The 27,256-nt window shown below is 45.4% G+C and overlaps 1 protein-coding gene across 9 annotated transcripts in view; it reads left to right on the top strand.

The window, feature by feature from the left end:
- The window catches only part of LOC125461522 (band 4.1-like protein 1), a 279,674-nt gene that overhangs the window by 74,875 nt on the left and 177,543 nt on the right, over positions 1-27,256 (top strand). The window lies entirely within an intron of this gene.

Below are 27,256 nucleotides of genomic sequence, written 5' to 3'. Positions count from 1 at the left end.
TCTCTCGCGGCCCTCTCTCTCTCTCGCTCTCGCGCCCTCTCTCTCTCTCGCTCTCGCGCCCTCTCTCTCTCTCGCTCGCGCCCTCTCTCTCTCTCGCTCTCGCGCCCTCTCTCTCTCTCGCTCTCGCGCCCCTCTCTCTCTCTCGCTCTCTCGCGCCCTCTCTCTCTCTCTCGCGCCCTCTCTCCCTCTCTCTCGCCTCTCTCTCTCTCTCGCGCCCTCTCTCTCTCTCTCTCTCTCGCGCCCTCTCTCTCTCTCTCTCGCTCTCTCGCGCCCTCTCGCGCCCTCTCTCTCTCTCTCTCTCGTCTCTCGCGCCCCTCGCTCTCTCTCTCGTCGCTCTCTCGCGCGCCCTCCTCTCTCTCGCTCTCGCCCCTCTCTCTCGCGCCCGCTCTCTCTCTCTCTCGCGCCCTCTCTCGCGCCCCTCTCTCTCTCTCTCGCTCTCGCGCCCCTCTCTCTCTCTCGCTCCTCGCGCCCCCTCTCTCTCTCTCGCTCTCGCGCCCCCTCTCTCTCTCTCGCTCTCGCGCCCTCTCTCTCTCGCTCTCGCGCCCCTCTCTCTCTCGCCTCTCGCGCCCTCTCTCTCGCTCGCTCCCGCCCTCTCTCTCTCGCTCTCTCTCTCTCGCGCCCTCTCTCTCTCGCGCCCCTCTCTGCTCTCTCTCTCTCTCTCTCTCGCGCCCTCTCTCTCTCTCGCCCTCTCTCTCGCGCGCCCTCTCTCTCTCTCTCTCTCGCGCCCTCTCTCTCGCGCCCCTCTCTCTCTCTCTCTGTCGCGCCCCCCTCTCTCTCCTCTCGCTCTCGCGCCCCTCTCTCTCTCTCGCTCTCGCGCCCTCTCTCTCTCGCTCTCGCGCCCCTCTCTCTCTCGCTCTCGCGCCCTCTCTCTCTCGCTCTCGCGCCCTCTCTCTCTCGCTCTCGCGCCCTCTCTCTCTCGCTCTCGCGCCCTCTCTCTCTCGCTCTCGCGCCCTCTCTCTCTCGCTCTCGCGCCCTCTCTCTCTCCTCTCGCGCGCCCTCTCTCTCGCGCTCCTCGCGCCCTCTCTCTCTCGCTCTCGCGCCCTCTCTCTCTCTCGCTCTCGCGCCCTCTCTCTCTCGCTCTCGCGCCCCTCTCTCTCGCTCTCGCGCCCTCTCTCTCTCTCTCTCTCGCGCCCTCTCTCTCTCTCGCGCCCTCTCTCTCTCCCTCTCTCGCGCCCTCTCTCTCTCCCTCTCTCGCGCCCTCTCTCTCTCCCTCTCTCGCGCCCTCTCTCTCTCTCTCTCTCTCTCGCGCCCTCTCTCTCTCGCTCTCGCGCCCTCTCTCTCTCGCTCTCGCGCCCTCTCTCTCTCGCTCTCGCGCCCTCTCTCTCTCGCTCTCGCGCCCTCTCTCTCTCGCTCTCGCGCCCTCTCTCTCTCGCTCTCGCGCCCTCTCTCTCTCGCTCTCGCGCCCTCTCTCTCTCGCTCTCGCGCCCTCTCTCTCTCGCTCTCGCGCCCTCTCTCTCTCGCTCTCGCGCCCTCTCTCTCTCGCTCTCGCGCCCTCTCTCTCTCGCTCTCGCGCCCTCTCTCTCTCGCTCTCGCGCCCTCTCTCTCTCGCTCTCGCGCCCCTCTCTCTCTCGCTCTCGCGCCCTCTCTCTCTCGCTCTCGCGCCCTCTCTCTCTCGGCTCCTCTCCTCTCTCGCTCTCGCGCCCTCTCTCTCTCTCGCTCTCGCGCCTCCTCTCTCTCTCGCTCGCGCCCTCTCTCTCTCTCGCTCTCGCGCCCTCTCTCTCTCTCGCTCTCGCGCCCTCTCTCTCTCTCTCGCTCTCGCGCCCTCTCTCTCTCCTCGCTCTCGCGCCCTCTTCTCTCGCTCTCTCGCGCCCTCTCTCTCTCTCTCGCGCCCTCTCTCTCTCTCTCGCGCCCCTCTCTCTCTCTCTCTCGCGCCCTCTCTCTCTCTCGCGCCCTCTCTCTCTCTCTCTCTCTCTCGCGCCCTCTCTCTCTCTCTCTCTCTCTCTCGCGCCCTCTCGCGCCCTCTCTCTCTCTCTCTCTCTCTCTCTCTCGCGCCCTCTCTCTCTCTCTCTCTCTCTCTCTCTCGCGCCCTCTCTCTCTCTCTCGCCCTCTCTCTCGCGCGCCCTCTCTCTCTCTCTCTCTCGCGCCCTCTCTCTCGCGCGCCCTCTCTCTCTCTCTCTCTCTCTCGCGCCCCCTCTCTCTCTCTCGCTCTCGCGCCCCCTCTCTCTCTCTCGCTCTCGCGCCCCCTCTCTCTCTCTCGCTCTCGCGCCCTCTCTCTCTCTCGCTCTCGCGCCCTCTCTCTCTCGCTCTCGCGCCCTCTCTCTCTCGCTCTCGCGCCCTCTCTCTCTCGCTCTCGCGCCCTCTCTCTCGCTCTCGCGCCCTCTCTCTCTCTCTCTCGCGCCCTCTCTCTCTCTCTCTCTCGCGCCCTCTCTCTCTCCCTCTCTCGCGCCCTCTCTCTCTCCCTCTCTCGCGCCCTCTCTCTCTCCCTCTCTCGCGCCCTCTCTCTCTCCCTCTCTCTCGCGCCCTCTCTCTCTCGCTCTCGCGCCCTCTCTCTCTCGCTCTCGCGCCCTCTCTCTCTCGCTCTCGCGCCCTCTCTCTCTCGCTCTCGCGCCCTCTCTCTCTCGCTCTCGCGCCCTCTCTCTCTCGCTCTCGCGCCCTCTCTCTCTCGCTCTCGCGCCCTCTCTCTCTCGCTCTCGCGCCCTCTCTCTCTCGCTCTCGCGCCCTCTCTCTCTCGCTCTCGCGCCCTCTCTCTCTCGCTCTCGCGCCCTCTCTCTCTCGCTCTCGCGCCCTCTCTCTCTCGCTCTCGCGCCCTCTCTCTCTCGCTCTCGCGCCCTCTCTCTCTCGCTCTCGCGCCCTCTCTCTCTCGCTCTCGCGCCCTCTCTCTCTCGCTCTCTCTCCCCTCTTCCCCCCCCCACCGTTTTTCTCTCTCTCTCCTCTTGCTCCCCCGTTTCTTTTTTTCTCTCCCCCTCCCCCTCCCTCTCTCTCTCCAACACGCACACGCATGCACTCACGCGCGCACAGACACTGTTGTAGTGCAAGTGAATTTCCCAAAATGGAGAACTGTGACCAGTGGTGTTCCACAGGAATCCGTGCTGGGACCACTGTAGTTTGTGATATACATAAATGATCTGGAGGAAGGTATAGATGGTCTGATTAGCAAGTTTGCAGATGACACTAAGATTGGTGGAGTAAGCAGATAGTGAAGGGGACTGTCGGAGAATGCAGCAGAATATAGATAGACTGGAGAGTTGGGCAGAGAACTTGTAGATGGAGTTCAATCCAGGTCAATGCGATTTGATGCATTTTGGAAGATCCAATTCAAGAGCGAACTGTACAGTGAATGGAAAAGTCCTCGGGAAAATTGATGCACAGAGAGATGTGGGTGTTTAGTCTATTGTACCCTGAAGGTGGCAACGCAGGCCAATAGGGTGGTCAAGAAGGAACACGGTATGCTTTCCTTCAATGGGCGGGGTATTGAGTACAAGAGTTGTTGCAGTTATATAGGACTTTCGTTCGACCACATTTGGAAAACTCTGTACAGTTCTGGTCACCACATTACCAAAAGGATGTGGGTGCTTTGGAGAGGGTGCACAGGAGGTTTACCAGGAAGTTGCCTGGTATGGAGGGTGCTAGCTATGAAGAGAGAGGTTGAGTAGATTAGGATTATTTACATTGGAAAGACGGAGGTTGACGGGGGACCTGATTTTGAGGTCTACAAAATCATGAGGGGTATAGACAGGGTGGATAGCAAGAAACTTCTTCCCAGAGCAGGGGACTCAATTACTAGGGGTCACAATTTCAAAGTGAGAGGGGAAAAGTTTCAGCGAGATATGCATGGAAAGTTCTTTATGCAGAGGGTGGTGGGTGCCTGGAAGGTGTTGCCAGTGGAGGTGGTCGAGGCGGGCACGATAGCGTCATTTAAGATGTATCTAGATAAACACATGAATGGGCAGGGAACAGAGGGATACAGATCCTTGGTAAATAGGTGACCGTTTTAGATAGAGGATCTGGATTGGCGCAGCCTTGGAGAACTGAAGGGCCTGTTCCTGTGCTGAAATTTTCTTTGTTCTTTGTTCTGTGTTCAAAGTGGTGTACTTGAAGGCAAAAGGTAAAGCTTATTCAGTAGTTTTAGTTTATTGCTCTGATGTTCTGACATTGGTGACCAAATCACTACTTAAGCAGGGTTGTCTCTGAAACTACTTGTTCATAGAAACATCTCAGGATTGTTTTCTTTTAGTTTTGAAAGAATAAATGAATTTCACCCTGAACACCACAAGAAATGGCAGAGATCAGCTGGCTGACTTGTTCTTAATATCTTCTCTTCCATTTCAACCTGATAAAACGAGAGCCTATCCAAGCCAGTGTACAAAACAACCCCAGTAGGAGCCTGTAAAGGAGGAATTATCAACAGTGAAAATTTACAGGAAGCCTTCTCTAAAGCACAATTTCTAATGCCCAAAGTGAGCTTTCATGTACTTTTTGAAAATAAACCTCTTCAAGTATTTCCCTAAAGTTTGAATTAAATCCATTTTTTTATATAATCCTTCAAAATTAAGTCCCGAAGCATGAAGTTCATTCATAACACCTGCAATTCACATTTTGTTTTCAGTAGTTCCACACTGAGAACATGGAAGAACTTGAGGTCTTGGCGTTGGATCACATTGAGCCCACGATTCTACACTGTGTGGCTAACAGTCACCTGCATGTGATTTTTCCCCTGAATTGACCAATTAGTGGCTGGATGGCAAACATGCCATCTGTTCGAGCACCTGACACTATTCGGAGTTGGAGGAGGCATTCCAACATGGAAAGAGGTGCATTGTGCATTGTACTTCTGCATTGAGGTGATCTCTCATAAACGTTCAAAATGTTTAAGTTGGCCACAGAATTTGGGCTGGTGCCTTGGAGGCTGTGGGTGTGACCAAGCAGGGAGTGAGAAACTTTCAAAAGCTGCCTGAAGACTCGCATCCACCCTGTCACCACCACTACCAGCACAGGCTGCTGCCATGAGGTTAATTTCTACCAGGCTGCGGGCTGACTGGAAAATTATTGTCGGCTCATTTGGCCTTCTGCTCCTGATCCCTCCTCCAGGAAAGTGGCCAAGGCATGAGAATGTACTGGCAAACTGATGTGCTGGCATTGCAAATTTCTACGCTCGTCAATTTCTGTGCTCACCAAAATTCTGTCTCATGTCTTCTATTTCATTTTTAAGGATTCAGTGAAAGCTACAGTGGGAATCCATGCCACCTGGATTTGGTGGGATTTGAGAAAGTGAAGGGCCTCTTAATGAGGCAGGAATTGATGGTACTGGTTCCTCTCTTCCCCACCCCACAAGCTGTCTTCACTTCGACCGGAATTCGGTTTGAGCTGGGAAGGTCGTGCCATCCAACTGCCAGTTGAGGTCCTTAAGTGTCTTATTCAGGATCCCTCGGTATTTCAGTGTGCTTATTTGAGCTTGAGGCCTGCCTATTAACATGTGGTCTTCACCAGAAGCAAAATATGTGTAGGTTTCTCATCAGCACTGGGAAGGGGAGGACTCCATCAAAAATGATCAGTTGTCCACACCTTCTGATAGACATCTGTCATGGAGATGCCTGCAGAGAGCCATCCTTCTGTCCTTCCTTCAGACACCTCTGCCTCCTGCAATCTGTGACCCCATACAGCCACAGTCACTCGCCTTACTCATCCTTGTACTCCACAGCTGTCTTTCCAGCTAGTGGCTATGGGCTGTTCTGTGGTATGTCTACTGTCTGCTTGACCGATAACTCTGGTCTGGGTTTCTCCACCCAGGGACCTAACACACGATTCTCAGGTATCATATCTTCTGCCAATCAGGCAGCTCATATCGTGGGCCTTCCACAGGAGAGTCGGCGTGGGTCTGTCACCGGCTCACCACCGACAGATGATTCCCCTTATTCTGTGAAGGACTGTTGATCTGACGTAGTGTTGTGATTGGGTTGTTTTTTTTTGTGTGTGACACTTTTAAATGCAGCAGAAACTCTTATGTCTCACGTGCAACACACTTACAAAAATGTATTTTAATCTTGCCATTTTTTTATATGCACATTGATGTAACTGAAAGCTGTTGGTATTGTGCGAGGAAGGGCTTGAAATTTGCAGAATGGAAGCTCCTTTCAATGTGATTTTGCTGTTTGGAAAGCAGAGCATTTTGGGTGTGGCAATGAAGCAGGGACCCATTCAGTTTAGAAGCAGTATGTCATCTGTTAGGGTTTCAATTATGTTTGTATGTTAAATTTCCTCTGTGTGTCAGTGAACACAGGGGAATGTACCTTTTAGACCATCTGTCTTTCCTCAACATTGATGAAGCATCAAGGCACCAAAACAGTTTTAACTGAGTTTTACAGGTGACTTCTCCTCATTAGACAGCAGCCTGCTTTGGGAAAACAGCATGTTGTGAATATTTTGTGAAGGGTAAAGAGGATAGAGAAATGGTAAAAATATGGATATCAATCAGTGCGGAAGAAATTGTGAGCTGATGGGATGTGACAAGCTAAAACAAAAATAGATGAAAATAGAAGAGTGACAGAGCTGGAACAAAATGCTTTACAAACAATTGAGTTAACAGGAAAAAAGCTTAAGCAAAGAGGGAAACAAAGACTTTTTGAAATAATTATTTCCTCATGTGAAATACTCTACTGCTTTTTGTAACAACATTAGTTGATATGACACTGTGCAGTATCAATTTTAAATGCACAACCAAATTTGAGATCTAATTTTGTTGTTCAATTTTACCCTTTGTGCATGCTTTTAAAGTAGTGATTTATTTTTCTTAAGCTATAATGCCTAAAATTGACTGAGTTGTTAATAATTTGGTTAAATCCTTTCATGTTCCTATCAGTACATCAGCAAGAATGATTTCTCACAAATATAGTGTAAACATGCATCAGAACCAAGAGCAGGAGTAGGCAATTCAGACCCTCAAGCCTGCTCTGCCATTCAAGGCGATCATGGTTGATCTCATCTAGGCTTTGACTCCAATTTCCTACCTGCTGCCCATGACCCTTGAAGCTGCTAGTAATTAAACATGTATCTGTCTCCTACTTAAATTCATTCAATATCCTGCTGTTTACCACACTCTCCGACAGTGAATGCCACAGATTAAAAGAGTCATTTCTGACATTTGTTTTAGATCTGCGCCAATAGCCTAAAATTCTTGTTCGAGATTGTCCCGCAAGGGGATATATTCTTCCTATGTCTACATTGTCAGTCACCTTCAGTGTTTTACATACCTCGATTTAGATCTTCTTTCATCCTTTTAAACTCCAGTTAGTACAGGCCTAAACTTCTCAGTCTGTCCCCATAAAATAAGTCTTTCGCTCTGGAATTAATCTGGTGAACCTTCTCTGAACTGCCTCCGGTGTAATTTCATTCTTCTTTATGTAAGAGAACCAAAACAGTCTGCAATACTCCAGATGTGGTCTCACCATGCCTTGTACATTTGTATCAACACATCCCAACTTTTATACTTCATTCCTGTAGGAATAAATACCAAAATTGTGTGGAAACCGATTTATGGAAGAAATCGATCTCTTGGAAACACACAACCTGTGTAGAGAATGTCATCAGTAGATTTTGTGTTCAATAAATACTTGACACTAAGTAGAAGAATACCTTTCACTTCCTTTTTGTGTTAGAAAAGGAATTACCATTGAACGTCAGCATTGTATTTCAAAATGCAAAATAACCACTTCAATCAGACAGTGCCCCCTCAGAAAGCTGATAATCAGTTTAAGGTCAGAAAATTTCCGGTACTTTAGGGCCAAGATATGCCGTGTTGAATCCAGATGTAGGTTTGTGTTTGGGTTATCTGCAAGTCAGTACGTCTGGCAGTGATTGGGATTGAGACTGGGGTTTGTAAGGCCAGCACAAGGTGGTCAATCTGGAAGGGAGGGGATTTAAAAGCAAGTGATATCATAAGGTAACAGTGTTGCTGTGCTGATCCAAAGTAGAAAGGTACCTCTTGGTGTAATACTGAATTCTAGCAGCGCATAAGTGAGGAGAATTATTTTCGTAGTTTGCGATTGCACCAAATTCAACTGATCGTCGGAAGAAAGCTCACTTGAGTTTGGCACGAGTGATCCATGTTCTGAATGGGGAAATCAGTAGCATTCTTCCTGCAAACAAACCCAAAAACAATCCATCTCCATTAAACATGCAACCAAACTGTAGAAATATATTTTTTTGAAGTTGAAGTGACAATAAATCAAATTAGTTCAATTTGAAGCAGTTGTAGATTAGCAGCTCAATAAAGAGTTTATCCCTAAAAGGTTGAGCATTAATTAGATTGATAGAGCATTTAATTGATTTAGCTGTGGTTCAAAACAAAATGCTCTATCAGCCTCTTTACTCCGGGATTGTTAAATTTTCCATCTGACTGGTTCAGAGATGCTGTTCACGCTTCCAGAGCAGGTGTGTCTTGAACCTAGGTCTCCCAACTCAGGGGCAGGGACACTACGCTATCCTCCCCTGAGTTTGTTGACGTTTTAAATGTCAACTCCTCATGTATTTTTTAATCCCAGTAAATTTACAGGAAGCTGCTAGCCATTACATTTGGAGAGGTTCAAACCTTTAGCCTTGAAATAATAACAGAAAATGTGCTGTCCTGTTCATAAGCAGTCATGCTGGTTTATGACTATATTAAGTTGAGTGGATCAAAATAGTTTTCCAGGAATAATTGATTTTTTTTGTGTATAAATTGCCAGCTGCCTTGAGCTTTGAAGATTAATCCGAATGTTAACTGACTGATATTGGACAAGTTCAGGCGTTTTCAAAATAATATGAGCTTGGAGAAACCTTGATTGGTCAAAAAGCCCAGGGATTCAACTCAACTTTGCATATATTAAGACAATTTGAGGTTTTATTTCTCACATCAAATAAGTATTTGGCAGAATTCAGGATTTTAAAAAATAATTTGTGGACCCTTTCTTATCTGCTTAAAGGCTAAATGTTTAGTAGAAATTGTATTTTTGATTACATGAAAATAAGTAGAAATTTAAATGCAGTGGCTAAGGTTTAGATGCTTTTTGATTTTAATTGTGGAAAAATGTTTGGCTTATTTATTGATTTTAATTTTTTGGCAATAAATACCACTAATTTTATATCCACAATTCTTCATGTTCAGTTCCATTATGCCAACTGCTATCATATCTTACCACTCTCTGGCTCTTCTGTCAGAAAATCATAGGACAACAATTTAATCTGTATCATTGTTTGTGAGCAACTTAAGCAACTTCTGTGTCATGTGTTGCTTGCATTTCAATATTCTTTATCAAGCAATAGCCAGATTCCCCCATCAGGACAATTTGGAAGTTCCACATCGATCGTCATTTTGAGATTGCCTCATTTCGCCTGGCTTCCTCTCTGCACTGCATTTTGAAAACTCCTTTTGTGATTATCTTACATGTGTACTTTCTTGTTTGCAACAGTGGGAGCTACTTGTTACTGTTTACCTTTTTAATCTTTCCTCATTTTGTGGGTCACTGTCAAACTGATGGGGCTGAGCCATCTAAGTCCTTATGAAAATGTTGTTACTAACTACATCCAATGGTTCCCCTGTTGACTTTTAACAAATTAACATTGGCAAAGTTGATGTAGAGAGATTGTGACTGTGACTGTGACTGAGACTTTTTGTCATCATATCTCCTTGCTGTTTTTTTTTGTTCAGGAACCAACTATTGCTTAATTCCCATTCACAGAGCGCCCCAAAGAGAGAGAGAGAGAGAGAAGATACATATTGGTCCTGGCATTGGATATTTGTTTATTTTGTTTAAATTATTGCTGATATTCACTACAGGATAACGCCAAACTGAGCACTCTTAAGTTTACACATAGTGTGGTTTCCTGGCAAGGTGAATTGTCATTTTACGAGTAATGCTTTGCAAGGTGGTGCCTGTATTTAGACTTAGGCTGAGTACTCCTGTGGGTAGAGGAAGTTGTGGAGAGAACGATGTGCAGAATAAAATAATATGATTGCACAGTTCTCGAGAGAAACGTTATGCAAAGGTCACCACACTGAGTTCGCTTGCATCTTTGGGGATGTTGAGATTTTGCACTGTTAAACTTGTGCAAGTTTGCTCCTACTCTTAAAAAGGTTTGAAAAAGTATTATATACCAAATGTGCAGCCTCCAGGCATCCCTTTCGTCTACCCTGAATTTGCAGCCCAATCAATTGATGCTCAGTCTGTTCTTTGTGTGGAATTTGTGTTTTGCTCTGGGTCTAGATGATTGGCATTAGGGCTTTGTTAATTCATTGTAATGAATTGAAAACTGCTTGTTTTTATTTAGCCTTTTGAACAGAAAACCATCTCAAGATACATCAAAATGACTCAATAGACCCACTATTGAGATGTCTAACCATTTGTGATGTTAAATAACAGTTAACTGCTGCATAATACTTTGAAGGAAGGACAGAAATCTTCTCTGTATATTGTGTCCCTATCTCTTAGATCATTTGAAAATGGCATCTTGAAATGAGAAAACTTTTATGTCAGCTAACAAGCAGGCAGTGCCTGTAGAAATGAGTGATGTGCAAGTACATTCAGTTCACCAGTAATACTCTGACGTTTTTGCCACCTCATCTAGCCTGACTACGTCAATCATTTCTTTGCCCAAGTCTACCTGGGTTAAAATCTCAATACTTTGAAACTCATTTCAATCAATTTGCTTTTGGCACCTCCAAATTTGGTATCTAGTTGGTGTCAGAAGCAGGGGGCCAAAATTGTTTTTATTTTCAAAGTACATCTTGCAATGTTCTCAAAGGTTATTCTTTGACGTCTGGGGATACTTTTTTGGTTGTCAGAGGTCCTTTTATAGTCTTTCTAATTCCTTTATTAGTTTATGAAGTCACATGGCAGCATTAGTTTTAGTACTGACATATGGGGCATTTAGACTGTTACAGTAGCAGAATTAGAAGAATTTGACAATATACTCTTTTTCTTTTAATTGCCGCCCCTCCATAAAACCCAAAGCCGTAACATACAAGGTAAGTCACGTTATTTAAATTGGATGCCAGCAGCAAAAGCTTTATTTTAGTCCACCCTAAATGTGGCAAAATTGTTTAAAAATCATTTGTTGGATGTGGGCATCACTTGCTACGCCAGTATTTATTGGCCAATCCCTAATTACCCAGAGGGCAGTTTTGCTTTGACCACATTGCTGTGGGTCTGCAGTCACATGTAGGCCAGGCCAGACCAAGTAAGGATGGCAGTTTCCTTCCCTGCTGGATGTTAGTGAATCAGATGGGATTTTTCCAACAACTGACAATGTATTCATGGTCATCATTAGACTCTTAATTCCTGATATTTATTGATGGATGGATGGATGGATGGACGGACGGACGTATCGAACTCAAAGTTGCATGCATCTGCCATGGCAGGAATTGCACTGGGATCCCCAGAACATTACCTGGGTTTCTGGATTCACAGTCCAGTGATAATACCATGAGGCCACAGCTTCCCCTGTAAGGGGGAGTCACTTGGCACTGGATGTTTTCCTTATGTGGAATTTATGCTTTAGTGACGCACGTTGATAAACACACAGCCACCATCATAAAGTGGTACACCATTTCCCACTCCTGCTTGCTTCTTCACAATATTATCCCTTGCTGCTCCTCATTTCACCACCTCTCTTTTGCAACTTCAGTTTGCAGACTCTCTTTCCGCCCCCCGCCCCCCCAGTCCCTGCTATTACTCTCTAGGTTCAGTCTCACCAGTTTCGCTACTCCCTTCCCCATTCTCTCTTCCCTCATTTTCTGCTTGTTCTAACTCACTGACTGGGCCGGGCGTCTTTCATCTGGCTTCTTCCTCCACCCCAAATTCCCCTGGAGCCTGGTTTCACTTGCTCAGGCTCCCTGATCCTACAGCCCTGCTTGCTCAGATCCTGTTCTGGCCTTAGCACACTTGTCCAACACCTCCACCACTCACTTTCACATCATTCCTTCCATCACACACACTACTGCCTTCCTGTGTTTGCAGCCAATCAGCAGCAAGTAGGAGAGAGAACCAGCCTGTGATTGGAGCAGCTGATCCTCAGATTTAGACCGATCCAGTTGGTGGGGGCGCGGAGGGAGGCATCTTTTCTCTGATCACCTATGTGAATGGTGATTTGTCCACTTTGAAAGGAAATTTGCCCTTTGTCCCGGGTGCCGTGTCATAGCTCAGGATGCCAACAGTAGGTGAGATCCTGGTGTGGTATGAGATGTTACACCTTCAGCTGGAGAGTCAACATGTCACCCATTCGGCTTTTTTCTCAAAAAGGCCAACCAAATCAAGCTGGGTAGTGGTGACTAGCTGGCCTTCTCTCACATCAAAACATGGGTGGGGCGGGGGGGATGCGGGTGCGGGGAGAAGGCCTACTTCGTAAGGGATTCCAGCCAATCACAGGTACCTGGCACCTCTTGCACTTCAGAAGCCCCATTGAGGAGGCCATAGTTTCTGCAGGTAGGACACCGCCCCTCTCCAGATGCCACCACCTCAGAGACCTGGAACCAGGCTACAGGTAAGTAACATGGGTGGCTGCAGGGGCCCTGCAGCATGAGATGTGGAGTAGGAGGGGCTTGTAAACAAGGCTGTCGTCAAGTCCCACCTTCCTCGAGTCTAGTCTCTTGATTAGTCACTGATTGATTGCCTTTGCCTTTGATTTGAGGACACCTTTTTCTGCCCCAACCAACCACCAATCCAGTTCCCTGCCCTAAGATGATGAGCAGACTGTGCAGTTCGATCTGTCACATTTACTGCATCGCAATGTTGCCACCAGCAGCTATGTTGACAGTTGCGCTACTCCCTTCCCATTCTCTTCCCTCCCTGCTTGTTTTGGCAGAGCAGAACCTCTTTTTCATCTGGCTTCTTCCTCCATCCCAAATTCCCCTGGAGCCTGGTTTCACTTGCTCACACCCCCTGATCCTGCAGCCCCGCTTGCTCAGATCCTGTTCTGGCCTTAGCAGACTTGTTCAACATCTCCCTGACAGAATGTGGCACATACATACACCATTTATTGGCCACTTAAGGATCTCAGTCCCTACTGGAGTGGGAATTTTGGCCTTGGGTCTTCCCACCCAGAACTTACTTCTAATGGAAGTGGGAGGGTACCAAGTCCAAGTACAACACCATTTCACCTGAGTCCATTGCGTCAACTGCCATCTGCCAACTCCTCACCAGTGAGAGTAGAAGATTCTATCCACTGCAGGGAACAGTCGTTCAGCAGCGACTTCTTCTGTTCTTTCTTTTTTTCTCTGAATTGGACACATATTGGCTGGTCGATTGCTTCACCACTTGACGATGACAGGCAGGCCTTTGAAGCTGGTGGATTGACACAGGGCAGGCCGAAGACACATTCTCACTGGTTTGTTTGGTATAAATATTAGTATCATTTACTCAGCCACTGTCAGCGTATCGTAGTATCCAGTTTGGAGTTGGACATTTATATTTTTAGCTGGCTGGTCATTGTCTGGAACAGGATGGCTTCACATGCAGTATTTTGACCAATGATTCATTGACCTTTGGCAAAGAACTGGCCATGAGGACCTGCTCCCTATCCTTTCTCTGCCTGCGCCAGCCTCAGTGCATGAGATGCAAATGTCGATACTGTTCTGATATTGTTTTTATATAACATTTGCACCTTGCGTCCCCGAACCCTGCTACTATTGTTTCTCCAGAGGCACGCAATCTCCAAATGGGACGATTTCACCCATGCATAACGATATCATCTTGACGCGTGCTGCAATGTTGTGCAATTGTGATGGTTTCTGACCTGAGTCACCCAGCCCCAACCAGGAACCACTGTTGCTGTTGAGTCTCAAGTCATTGCCCATGCGATTCCTGCTGGCCCCTCTCAGTTATCCATTGCTTGTAGCATGGAACCTTACTGTGCCCCATTCCATCCTCTATTTATTGGTCCCGGGGTTGGAAAGGCACCCTGGCATGAAAGTTAAAATGTTCACGCTCTCAACTCCCAATCTAGCTCCAGATTAAAAATCCTACCTCTGGTGAACACTTCTTTTGTTCTTTGTGTGTTTAAAATTATTATTGACTCCGAGGACCATGATTTTTCCTTCTGGGAAAGCAAAACTTAGGGCTTCGTTTACTTTCCAAGTGACTAATTTAGATTTTTTTTAACAAATTCATTTGTGGCGAAGGGCGTCACTGGCTGGCCAGCATTTGTTGTCTGTTGCTAGTTGTCCTCGAAGGTGGTGTTGGTGGTGTTCAAGAACTTCAGGTTGCAATTCTACCCTGCAATGTTTTTGAAAGAAGTGATTCATACACAAGAGCCCAATGCACATCAAAGACCAACTTCCTACTGGCTTTCAAAGTTCTGGCAGTGTGAGAAGTGCCCGATACTGTTCGAACTTCATTTGCAGCACAATGATATTCGATTTGTATGATAACACTGTGCCCTGAGGAAATCAACACGTGCACGCACCCCCACAGTTAGAAGTTCTACTGCTTCTGTCCAGGCAACTGACCAACGTGGCTCGCCGCTGGATAGCAGTAAATATTCACTGGAATTATGACACCTTTGCCAAATGGAATGGCAAAGTTCAAGAAATGACAGCAGACAAATTAAGATAATAAAATGTGAGGCTGGATGAACACAGCAGGCCCAGCAGCATCTCAGGAGCACAAAAGCTGACGTTTCAGGCCTAGACCCTTCATCAGAGAGGGGGATGGGGGGAGGGAACTGGAATAAATAGGGAGAGAGGGGGAGGCGGACCGGAGATGGAGAGAAAAGAAGATAGGTGGAGAGAGTATAGGTGGGGAGGTAGGGAGGGGATAGGTCAGCCCAGGGAAGACGGACAGGTCAAGGAGGTGGGATGAGGTTAGTAGGTAGGAAATGGGGGTGCGGCTTGGGGTGGGAGGAAGGGATGGGTGAGAGGAAGAACAGGTTAGGGAGGCGGAGACAGGTTGGACTGGTTTTGGGATGCAGTGGGTGGAGGGGAAGAGCTGGGCTGGTTGTGTGGTGCAGTGGGGGGAGGGGACGAACTGGGCTGGTTTAGGGATGCAATTGGGGAAGGGGAGATTTTGAAACTGGTGAAGTCCACATTGATACCATTGGGCTGCAGGGTTCCCAAGCGGAATATGAGTTGCTGTTCCTGCAACCTTCGGGTGGCATCATTGTGGCACTGCAGGAGGCCCATCATGGACATGTCATCTACAGAATGGGAGGGGGAGTGGAAATGGTTTGCGACTGGGAGGTGCAGTTGTTTATTGCGAACCGAGCGGAGGTGTTCTGCAAAGCGGTCCCCAAGCCTCCGCTTGGTTTCCCCAATGTAGAGGAAGCCACACTGGGTACAGTGGATGCAGTATACCACATTAAGCAGAGGTTCACCTGCACATCTGCCAATGTGGAAAGTCATCTTGGGGCCTGGGGTAGTGGTGAGGGAGGAGGTGTGGGGGCAAGTGTAGCATTTCCTGCGGTTGCAGGGGAAGGTGCCAGGTGTGGTGGGGTTGGAGGGCAGTGTGGAGCGAACAAGGGAGTCACGGAGAGAGTGGTCTCTGCTGAAGGCAGACAAGGGTGGGGATGGAAAAATGTCTTGGGTGGTGGGGTCGGATTGTAGATGGCGGAAGTGTTGGAGGATGATGCGTTGTATCTGGAGGTTGGTGGGGTGGTGTGTGAGAATGAGGAGGATCCTCTTGGGGCAGTTGTAGCGGGGGCGGGGTGTGAGGGATGTGTTGCGGGAAATGTGGGAGACGTGGTCAAGTGCGTTCTCCACCACTGTGGGGGGAAAGTTGCGGTCCTTGAAGAACTTGGACATCTGGGATGAGCGGGAGTGGAATGCCTCGTCGTGGGAGCAGATGCGGCGGAGGGGGAGGAATTGGGAATAGGGGATGGAATTTTTGCAGGAGGGTGGGTGGGAGGAGGTGTATTCTAGGTAGTTGTGGGAGTCGGTGGGCTTGAAATGGACATCAGTTACAAGCTGGTTGCCTGAGATGGAGACTGAGAGGTCCAGGAAGGTGAGGGATGTGCTGGAGATGGCCCAGGTGAACTGAAGGTTGGGGTGGAAGGTGTTGGTGAAGTGGATGAACTGTTCGAGCTCCTCTGGGGAGCAAGAGGCGCCGCCGATACAGTCATCAATGTACCGGAGGAAGAGGTGGGGTTTGGGGCCTGTGTAGGTGCGGAAGAGGGACTGTTCCACGTAACCCACAAAGAGGCAGGCATAGCTGGGGCCCATGCGGGTGCCCGTGGCCACCCCCTTAGTCTGTAGGAAGTGGGATAAACAACTGCAATAAACTCAATAAACAACTGCACCTCCCAGTCGCAAACCATTTCCACTCCCCCTCCCATTCTTTAGATGACATGTCCATCATGGGCTTCCTGCAGTGCCACAATGATGCCACCCGAAGGTTGCAGGAACAGCAGCTCATATTCTCCTTGGGAACCCTGCAGCCCAATGGTAACAATGTGGACTTCACCAGCTTCAAAATCTCCCCTTCCCCCACCGCATCCCAAAACCAGCCCAGTTCGTCCCCTCCCCCCACTGCACCACACAACCAGCCCAGCTCTTGCCCTCCACCCACTGCATCCCAAAACCAGTCCAACCTGTCTCTGCCTCCCTAACCTGTTCTTCCTCTCACCCATCCCTTCCTCCCACCCCAGGCCGCACCTCCATCTCCTACCTACTAACCTCATCCCACCTCTTTGACCTGTCCGTCTTCCCTGGACTGACCTCTGCCCTCCCTACCTCCCCACCTATACTCTCCTCTCCACCTAACTTCTCTCCATCTTCGGTCCGCCTCCCTCTCTCTCCCTATTTATTCCAGAACCCTCACCCCAAACCCCTCTCTGATGAAGGGTTTAAGCCCGAAACGTCAGCTTTTGTGCTCCTGAGATGCTGCTGGGCCTGCTGTGTTCATCCAGCCTCACATTTTATTATCTTGGATTCTCCAGCATCTGCAGTCCCCATTATCACATCAGCAGACAAATTAACCCTTGAGCCAATTTTGCCATTATTTAAGATCAGGTCTGATTAGTGACTTAAACCTGTGGGCTAAAATGTTGCTGCAGGGAAGGGAAGCAGGACTCGGGACTGTTTCTGGATCCTGAACACCCAGCAGGCAGATGGGATGGGAGATATTGTCAAAAATTAGTTACTGTTTCAACGTTTGAGTGGGTGTTCCATGGAGATGGTGTTCCTGATCTAATTTTATGGCAGGAAGAGCCTGAAGCTGGAGGACTAATTGGGAAACCACTTGCGTACCCATGCAGCAACTCTTAAAATTTAAATCGGGATCCCAATCATACTGTTGGAGTCTGATTTAATAAATATTGTGAATCATTCTGTCTGTCCACATATGAGGCAAAGTTCTTTATCATAAAAACGAGGCAGGTTGGGTCTAGTTTTACATTTTTTTTCAACTTGATTTAGTTTCTTTAATCGGTAGTGAGGGTTTATATTGAGTTTTATGTGTATGTGCACAAGTACTCTACCCATTTCATTTAAATAACAACAGCTAGATCTTTACTGGCAACCCAATAATGTGGTTAGGATTCCAGTTAAATGTGTAACTATTTCTAGAGCCTCTGAGATAGGTGCCTAGTAACAAACTTAAAGATTGAATCCTCTAAACTCGGATTGTCTGGAGGGAGTGCTTCAGACTACAAATGATGACACTTCGTGCTTTGTAATATCACTACTGTGGTATTGGCATGTTACTAAAGAAATAGCATAATTAGGATTGCTGGAGACGCAGCCAACTGGAGTAAGCATCTTCATTAAAACAGAAGCCTCATCATTGCAGACTAAAATAGTACAAGGCTTTATTTAAGTGTAAGAATGCTATGGGTAAAAATAAAAACGTTGTCATTTTTTCTATAGTGAGCTGTTTGTTCTAGTGTTTTCTGAAACATGAGTTTCAATCAACTAGTTACAGTCTCTGAATAAACTTCAGCTGATGCTATATTCAGCCCTTGAGAAGGTCCTTGTAAAAAGAAAAAAAATTTGTGTTCCCTGGCAGGCAAATTTAGACTTACTGGGGCCCAGGTGAAGCCTGCAGTTTGGGAACATGATCCACATATTCCCATTGATTCAGATTCCAATTTGTTTTGTATCTATTTCAATCCTCTTGGCTCTTCAGCTACCCAAGCCTCCCTTATTCCTCCTCTTCTCTGCAATGGGCTGTGTATTTCCCCTTGGATGACAATACTTCTGGTTAGCCCTGAATGAGGATATTGCTGGTGAGCGACTCGTGGGCAAATGTTAATATGCTATTAACTGCTTGCAGGCAGGCTTTGGACTAATGCACCAGTTCTCCACTTCTGCTTCAGAGATACTAGGAACTGCAGGTGTTGAAGAATCCGAGATAACAAGGTGTAGAGTTGGCAGGCCAAGCAGCATCCTAGGACCAGGAACGCTGACGTTTCGGGCCAGGACCCATCATCATTTCTGATTCGGAAGTGCTAGCCTTCCTACTCCTCTGATGCTGCTTGGCCTGCTGTGTTCATCCAGGTCTACACCTTGTTATCTCTTCTTCTGCTTCACCTTTTCTGAATCATTTCTTCACTTTATCTTAAATGGATGATTCAACTTTTTAATAATTTTTAATAATTTTGCTTCTGTTTGATGCACTTAAAATTACCATTGTTACACTTTTTTCATGATGGGGTAAGTAAGTGTTTACCACTTAGCCACAAGAGTTGCTTTGCCTTTCAGCAAATGGCAGTAAAATGCAGACTTCTGGAGCCTAACTGTAATCTGCAGGAAGGATGTTTGCAATGACTAGGGAATCCAGAACCAGGGCTCACAGTTTATGGATACAGGATAGGCCATTTAGAACTGAGATAAGGAGAAATTTCTTCATTCTGAATGGTGTGCATGTGGAATTTTCTGCCACAGAAAGTAGAGGCTAAAACATTGAATATTTTCAAGAAGAAGTTGAATGTAGTTCTTAGAGCTAAAGGGATCAAAGGTTATGGGAAGAGAGCAGGAACTGGAGGCTGATTGGATGGTCGGCCCTGTTTGTATCAAATGGTGGGGCAGGCTCTAAGGGCTGAGTGGCCGATTCCTACCCTTGTTTATTGCTGGCAGTAGTTTGTGGTGGTCAGCTTAATGTTGATCCACAAGAAGAGTATTAACACACAAAAGTATGTTCTTTTGAAAACCTTCTGACAAATTATGAGTACGATGTAAATAAAATTAATGTCAACACTAATCAGTTGCTCAGAGATAATGGGAACTGCAGATGCTGGACAATCCAAGATAACAAAGTGTGGGGCTGGATGAACACAGCAGGCCAAGCAGCATTTGAGGAGCACAAAAGCTGACGGTTCAGGCCTAGACAAGTTGCTGGTTGCTATTTGATCAAATAGTGATAAGTCAGAATTACTATGGCTTATTGTGTCACTCTAACAATACAAAAAAATCATCATAATGTTGAGAGATAGTAGGAACTGCAGATGCCGGAGAATCTGAGATAACAAGGTGTAGAGCTGGATGAACACAGCAGGCCAAGCAGCATCAGAGGAGCAGGAAAGCTGATGTTTCCGGCCTAGACCCTTCAGATTTCTGAAGAAGGGTGTAGTCCCAAAATGTCAGCCTTCCTGATCCTCTGATGCTGCTTGGCCATCATAATGTTGCTACTTGATTGTTAAGTCTCACCCTGAGGTTGATGAAATTTAACTTTGTTATATTAACTTGATGATACTGCATATTCATTGGTGGGACACGATCCTAGTGGTTTTAATAGCTTGTTACCATGGTCCTTTAATGCAGTAAGTTGGCATAATGCTTAGATTCTAGACCTCTAAACTATGCTTCTGCTTATTAACCAATAAACCAGGCTGTTGAACAGGTATGAGCAAGCACTGAAATGATGTAGATGCTCTCATCAATCGTTTTGTGGTCTGTTTCCAGTAAAAGGTTGTATTTGGTAAGTCACATTGCATCACTTATTGCACTGAGTGCCAGGAATTTTCCTAAAATGTCTTTTGGATTTGAGTTTCTCCCACTTTGTTTGTTTTAGTGTGGAAACTGGACGCCACTGACCCTGCGTATAAATATTTGTTTCACCAACTTTATGCTGGACCATGATCAGGGACTGGGGACCTAGCATGAGATTCTGTGGAGTCACCTGGGTCTGCTGTTGGCGGTTTTTTTGACTGAAACGGAAGACTTATTCTATAATGAATGGACTGAAATCTGCAGGGTTTCAGTAAATTTATCACTTTTTGTAGCCAGTCTACTGAGTCTGTTGTGCTATTTTTAATACATTGGTCAGATCGCGCTTACATTAAAGAACACAAATTTAGATCAATTTGATTTATAGGGAGCAGAAATGGATTTGGAAGACCAGGAAGAGCTACAACAACATTTTTCATCTAACTTTTTTACATAAAGAATGGAATATGAGAATAGGATTGTACAAATGAACAATGCTGAGCTATTGAGAGGAAGATCATGAAGAGTAGTTGAACGTTTGCTTTAAAACATGATTTTGTGAATGGTTTGAAAAGCTTTGTTACCAACGGTGGTGCAATAATTTCGAACGTGCATAGAAATGTATAGGATTGATGTGTGTCTAAGACAGGTTGGAGGAAGTTATAGTCGTGAGGTAGGGCAAGGCCTAAGAACAATGCCTCTACTCTGGATCACCAGTGAGCCAAAGATAACTTCAAAGAGAGGTTTACAGAGAGAATCGTATGTGAAAAGAGAAGATTAAATTCTGTTACATAATAAAAGATATGGATAAGTAAAAGACAGACAGCGACACTAAGATGTGGTATTTTAAGATTAATGTAAGCGGCAAAAATGTAACTGAACTTGACTCTGAAGTCAGAGAAAACTTCGCACCAGAATGAGCATATGAAGAGAGTCCTCTTGGATGTTATGCTAGAGAGCTGTATTTGATAAACTATTCTGAACAGACTTAAGTGATGGAATAAGATTTGTGCAGAAGGAGTTGAAGAGCCTTGCTTGGAGATGAGCAGCAAGTAACTTTAGGAGCAGTGCCTGTGCTGAAGCACAGTCTAAGATACTCCAGATTGATATTGCAATGGTCCTTAAATATCTGGGGGAAAAAAAAGGTCTGTAAAAGATAGAAAGTCTTAGCAATGATCCACTAGGATTAACAGGGTAATTGGAAAAAGGCGGGACAATACAAGTCATAGTACAAATTTGGAGAGCTGTACAGATTCCCTCTTTATGTACTGTAACAATTTAAAAATACTCTTTGGATCTTTAAAGCCCAGTTACTTGCTGGGTCGTGCAAGTTTGGGTATTTGGACTTATGAATTGTGTACAGTATAAATTTTTAAAATGTCGGATTCTGTATTTTGGATTGCAGTTTTAATGAGCTAATATTGATTTGATGGAATGAATGGTCCGAATTGATGAAGCACAATTTATATGACATCATGGTAGAAACAGGAATGGTGGACTGAAGAGCCTGTTCCTGTTGCTGTACTGCTCTATGTTCAAGCAATGGCTTGCTAGTTGTGAGGATGAGCTTGAGAATCAGGTCTATGCTGCCACAGCATTTTTCTCTGCTAGTATTTCCTGTTTGGAAATTAGACATTATATGTGAAGGAGCTAGTGCTTGGAACTAATGGAAAATGAGAAGTACTAGTTTCTGTAATTTTAATCTACTTAAACTTGTGACTGGAAGACTTTCAAATATGTCACAATTTGATTTCATTGATGTCATTTACTCTGGAGAAAAGCAAACAGTTTGCCATCACTTATCAAAAGATTCCTCTTTGTATGATTTTAATGCCAGTACGATCAGTATCACTAGCTCATGATATTTACTTTCATTTCATTAAACATTATTGGACAGAATGTTGTACAAATCATCACATGTAAGAATCCCCAACTATTGTAGAATCCAAGACGGATATAAATGCATTGGAAGCAGTTCAGAGAAGGGTTTACCAAATTAATGCCTGGAATGGGCAGGTTAGTTTACGAGGAATGGATACAGCGAGGCTTATATCTACAGAAGTTCAGAAAAGTGAGAAGAAACTGCAAAAATGTGTAAGATCCTCCAGCAACTAGGATGTTTCATGCCATGGGAGAATTTAGAGCTCGCAGTCACTGTTTAAAAACAACGTGTGGCCATTTAAAACAGAGCTGAGGTGATACAACTCTCCAAGAGAGGAAAATATGCTTTTGGATCTCCCTTCCTGAAAAGGTGACAGGGAATTTGATTATTTTTAAGCCAGAGTGAATAGTTTCTTGGTAAATTCCAAGTGGATGAAAGGTTACTGGGGAGAGGTGGGAGTTGTTTGGTAGTGCAGGTATTTAAAAAAAATTAAAACAGAAATAGCTGACTAAGACTCTACAAGTCTGTAGGGTAAAAGCAGAGTTGATGTTTCAGGTCTACTGACCCTTCAGAACAGATTGTAGCTAGGGAATGGTGGTACTCCCCGCATCCTGTCATCAGCATGATTAGCACTCTTTCACTGGACTTAATGTTAACTCTGTTTTGTCGCCACGGGTGTTACCAGACCTGCGTTTCTCCAGCAATTTCTGTTTTTGTTTCAAATCTTCAGCCTCTGCAGTTCATTGTTTTATTTTGGGACTGTGAAATTGTTGTTTCTGTCTTGAATGCTGTACAGTTAAAGACATGGTCCTTAGTACAGATGGTAGGCAACTTGACTTAAGTTACAGAAACAGTTCTCCAAACGCTGCCATTTTAATGAGTTGATATCAGAAACTTGTCAAAGATTGTAATGGTGTTTCTGAAGCCTGCTTACATCTGTTTACAATGTGTTTCAGATTGGAAAAAAATGATTATTAGACTTTTAACTGGAGATGAATTGACGGATTTACTTTACTTTTGCTTCTGCTGCAAAACTTGCGGACCTTTTCACACAGTGAACATCTGCTAGGTTAGTGAAAAGTAGATCAGCTCGTGAAATTTATCCTGCATGTGGTTCAAACAGACAATTCTTCAGCAGTGTGCTCTCCCCCGCCCCCTGCATCTCTCTGCCATGATTAAAGGTCATAAGGCACATGTGTTCCAGCTGTGTTTGGGTAGGCTAAATGTTTCCAAGCACATCTATATAATGTAAGACAAGTTTAAATCTACTTAACCCAGACTGTTTGTTGGAGATAGTCTGGAAATCTATTTATAGTCTAAATTCTAATCCCTTTCTGGGACTATAATTTTAATGATCTTTCCTCCAGCAGGTGATTTCAGTTGCTCTCACCAGTGTGATAAGAGCCTTTTTGTGTTGGTGAAACATTAGTCTAAAGGTGCCTTTACTTCATGTTTTTAGTATTCCTCTTTTTAATAGAGGGATTTCCTACTCCTGTGTACTGCTTTGCTGATAAACATTAAAAAAGCACAGCTGTTCACCAGAGCTTGCCTTTAAAATGGAAATGCAAAATTGAAAAGGAATGTTCCTAGATAATTTTACTTGCTCGTACTACAGAAAGCAATTGATGCAGGAAGATCCATGTTTGTTAGAAGTGCACCTTCAGAGTAAGATGGAATGCAGGAAGTATAAACCTCTGAGTCAATAGTTGTGCAGAGGAAATGTTCCAGAACAGTTTACTTTGATTTTAACTGAAAGTGACCAGAATTCAGGTGGATATTGAAAAGAATCTGAATTACAGAAAGAGGTCAGAGTGAAACAGACTGATATATTTGCATTTTGAAGCGGTAACATAAATGCTGACATCAGTATTAATTATTGATAGTCGGCTAGCTGGATGCCCAGTTCGTGATGCAGAGTGACGCCAAGTGTGTGGGTTCAATTCCCACACCAGCTGAGGGTACCATGAGGTATGACCTTCTCAAATTCACCCCTTACCTGTGGTGTGTGACCCTCAGGTTAAACTGCCACCAGACATCTGTCTAATGAGAGAGCTGCACTGTGGTCCCCTTGGACTTTCGCAACGTTACCTTTCATTCTTGCACAATGTAATTCATCACCAACTAATAATTTATGGAGTCTACCTGTTTAGCCACATTGAAACTAGAATTCATATTGATCAAGAATGCTTGTTTCCTTCATTTTGAATATTATTTTGGTCTAAAAGAGAAATCCAAAGAGAAATCTAATAACCCAGAGACAGGAGGAGGCCATTGGGCCTGGAGAGCTGAATGTGCTGCCATTCTGGCTCTCTTGTCTGTTCCACAACTCTAATTACTTTGACCCAACATGAACATTTTAGTTGACCCAGCTGTCTCTCTGGGGAAGTATATTCCAGATTTCCACAGCTTCTGTTTTTTGAAAATGTGCTTTGTGTTTTTACTCCCACTCCCAGCTCTAATTGTGTTTTTATATTGTGTTTTGACTTTCTCTGCCAGTGGAAATAGTTTCTTTCAGTCTACTTTACTGAATCCGTAAATTCTGTGTTTCCTAATTTAACCCATTGTGCCCTTCAGCAGTCATTCTGTGCAAGGCCAAGGTTCAGCATGGTTCTCCAGAATATAACCTCTTCCCTTTAACTATATGTAGCATTGCACTATTCATAACAGCTAACCAAAAAATGGCAACACCTGTTTCTCAAGGCCTAATAAGGCATCTTCTGGTTGAGAATTAAATGCGTATTTTTTTGTCTGATATTTCAACTGTAAAGCTGTTAGCTTGGCTAAATAATACATGTTCTTTTCAATCTGCAAGTCAGAGCACGATCCTAGATTGGTTATTAATGGCATTAACTGCTATATTTTTATTCTGTTTGTGTTTGTTATAGACCTGTGGCTAACACAATGACTGAACAGGCATTAACAAGACCTGCTATTTCCTGTCCAAAATAGTAACCACTAAGTTAATATAATGTAATGCTGGTGCTGCGACTGTCAACGCCTCGTAGGTTGGGTGGGGATTTTCTGTGGTTGCTTCCAAATTTTTAAGTGCAGATTTGTTGCCGTACATCTGCACAGAAAACTCTGCCCAAACAAAACTCATTGCATGCTTTGACATAATTAACGAAATGAACAGTGTTAGAAATGCTGGTTTCCTTTAAGAATCAATCTGAGCTGTTTTAGAGTTGGTTGAGAGCAAATGCTCACTTTATATTTGAGAGAGGTTCTTTCTTCATGTATGAAATAACTTGGTTACCTGTCACCAAGTCACTCTTTACTTACATGTGCATAGTACCCATGTAGCTTCAGGTACCATGTATGGACCCACTTAGCTCAGAGCCAACTCCTAGAGTGAACAGAAGCCTGACACTCCTGGTCATATCTGTCAGCTAGGACTCCTTGTTTGGGGCTATTTACCTAGTTCAATCAGGGAACTCGTATACTATATTCCACCTGGGTCCATAAAATCCTTCCTGTCTAAGTCCTGGGATGTAGGCCAATTCTTGATCCTGTCTCTTCTCTTGTGGCATTTCCAGGCTCTACCTTGCCCCTTGCGCCCGGAATGTCTTAGAAGACATTCATCGCCTTCAATCGGTAATGACGTTGCGGCCATGTCCATTTACCACGTCCATCTTGTGATCAGAGGCGTCTTCAATGATAGGCAGAGGGGGAGGAACCACAGGCCCTGACAGCCTCTCTGGCTGCTGAGAGGGCCTGAGTATGTTTTGCTCCTGCCCCACTTGCAAGGCCGCAGCTTTCGTGTGCTTGTTCAGGACTGCCTCTCTTACCTGAACTTTTCACCGGACCTGACCTCATGTCAAGCATGCCCCTTACCTACACAGGTCCATTCCTGTGGTTTCAACACCAGCCTTCATCCCTTGAAGTAAACTGCTTGTTTTGCCTAGAGGAATCTCATGTCTGGCATTAGCATTACTGATGCCGTTCCACTCCCCAGCCACCAAAAGGGCCAGGAAGATGAGATTTAATCTGGTATGGAGTCTTCTCCGAGTTGGTACCTCTGCTGGAGCCGGCACTGTAACTGCGTGAGGGGTGGTCCTATAATCAAATGGAAACTAGGGCACAGAAACAAAGTTGCTGGAAAAGCTCAGCAGGTCTGGCAGTATCTGTGAAGGAGAAAACAGAGTTAACATTTCAGTTCTGGTGACCCTTCCTCAGAGCTCTGAGTTTGTTTTCTCCTTCATAGATTGTGCCAGACCTGCTGAGCTTTTCCAGCAACTTTGTTTTTGCTCCTGATTTACGGCATCCACAGTTCTTTCAGTTTTTATTTAGGAACCAGGATAGTTTGGTATTTAGTGAAGCTACAGGCTGGTTCTTTGAGCTTACCTTCAAAGTTTGGACTGCCTTTTCCACCAGACCATTGGATGATCGATGGTATGGAACTGTCCTTAGATGCCAAATACCACTCATTGCTGCTGAAATAACTCCACAAAGACTGGACTCTTGCCACCAGGCCACCCTTGAATATTGATACACAGCCAAAAGCAGAAATTGCTGGAAAAGCTGAGCAGGCCTGGCAGGATCTGTGAAGAGAAGTCAGAATTTATACTTTCAGTTGGTGTGCCTTCCTCAGAACTGACGTTAGGTAGGAAAATTTTGGTTTATATGCAGAAGATAAGATTTGGGGAGATGGTAAGGAGTAAATGGTACGTGGAAATAAAGCTCAGAAAAAGAGAACAGTCAGACCCAAAGGAGTGGATAACGATCTGGCTGGGAGGGTGAATAGCTGTTAATGGAGACTGTTCGTGGCTAACAATGGGTTGTGTAATAGCAAACGATGTGATTACAAGGCCTGGTGTGAGAGGGTGGGGGCTAGGTCATGGGAGAGCTCAAGCTCCTTTATTCACATGTACATAGTATATGACGTGGACTCAGCAAGCTCATTGTGAACAGAAACCCAGATATTTCTCTTTATATCTGCCAGCCAAATGTCCCTGATTGGACCAGATTAACATCCCCAATCGGGGAACTCCTATTCTGTGATGCTCACCTGGCTGACCTTGTTACAATCAGTACAGTGTGGACTTGCCTTCTGGCCATGCAAAGGGGAAAGGTGGAAACTCATCTTTGGGTTAAGTTATCAAATTCTTGTAAATCTCTGAACAATTTTGATGTGAATATTGATCAGTTAAACCAGCTATTGATGAAGGAAGATGAATAAAAAGCTTTATCTAACCAATAAATGTCAATACTCATTAAACTCTTGACAGTGAGGAAAATGGAGTTACGTTAGAATCCAAAAACTAAAGAAGCTGTTCAGTTCTCTCACTACGACAATATTATAAATGCCAAGTAATGCGTTGGCTTTACATGTGCTTAATATTCCAGTTGGCATTGAAGCAAAGCCAGAATTTCTCAAATGACCTATAATTCTTTGAAGCAAATTTATTGTTGCTTCTTGTTATTGATTTTGATTGTGAGCCTGAGTACAGAATCCATCTTTTTAATCACTTCTGTATTATATTTTATACACATACATATTTTACTTGCAGACAACATCCTTTATGGAGTAAAGAAATGTGTGCTAATTTGAG

Source organism: Stegostoma tigrinum, chromosome 19 (genome assembly GCF_030684315.1).
Source record: "Stegostoma tigrinum isolate sSteTig4 chromosome 19, sSteTig4.hap1, whole genome shotgun sequence".
NCBI classification, from domain to species: domain Eukaryota; kingdom Metazoa; phylum Chordata; class Chondrichthyes; order Orectolobiformes; family Stegostomatidae; genus Stegostoma; species Stegostoma tigrinum.
The sequence above is the reverse complement of the archived record's forward strand: the minus strand, read 5'-3'. Positions and strand labels throughout refer to the sequence as shown.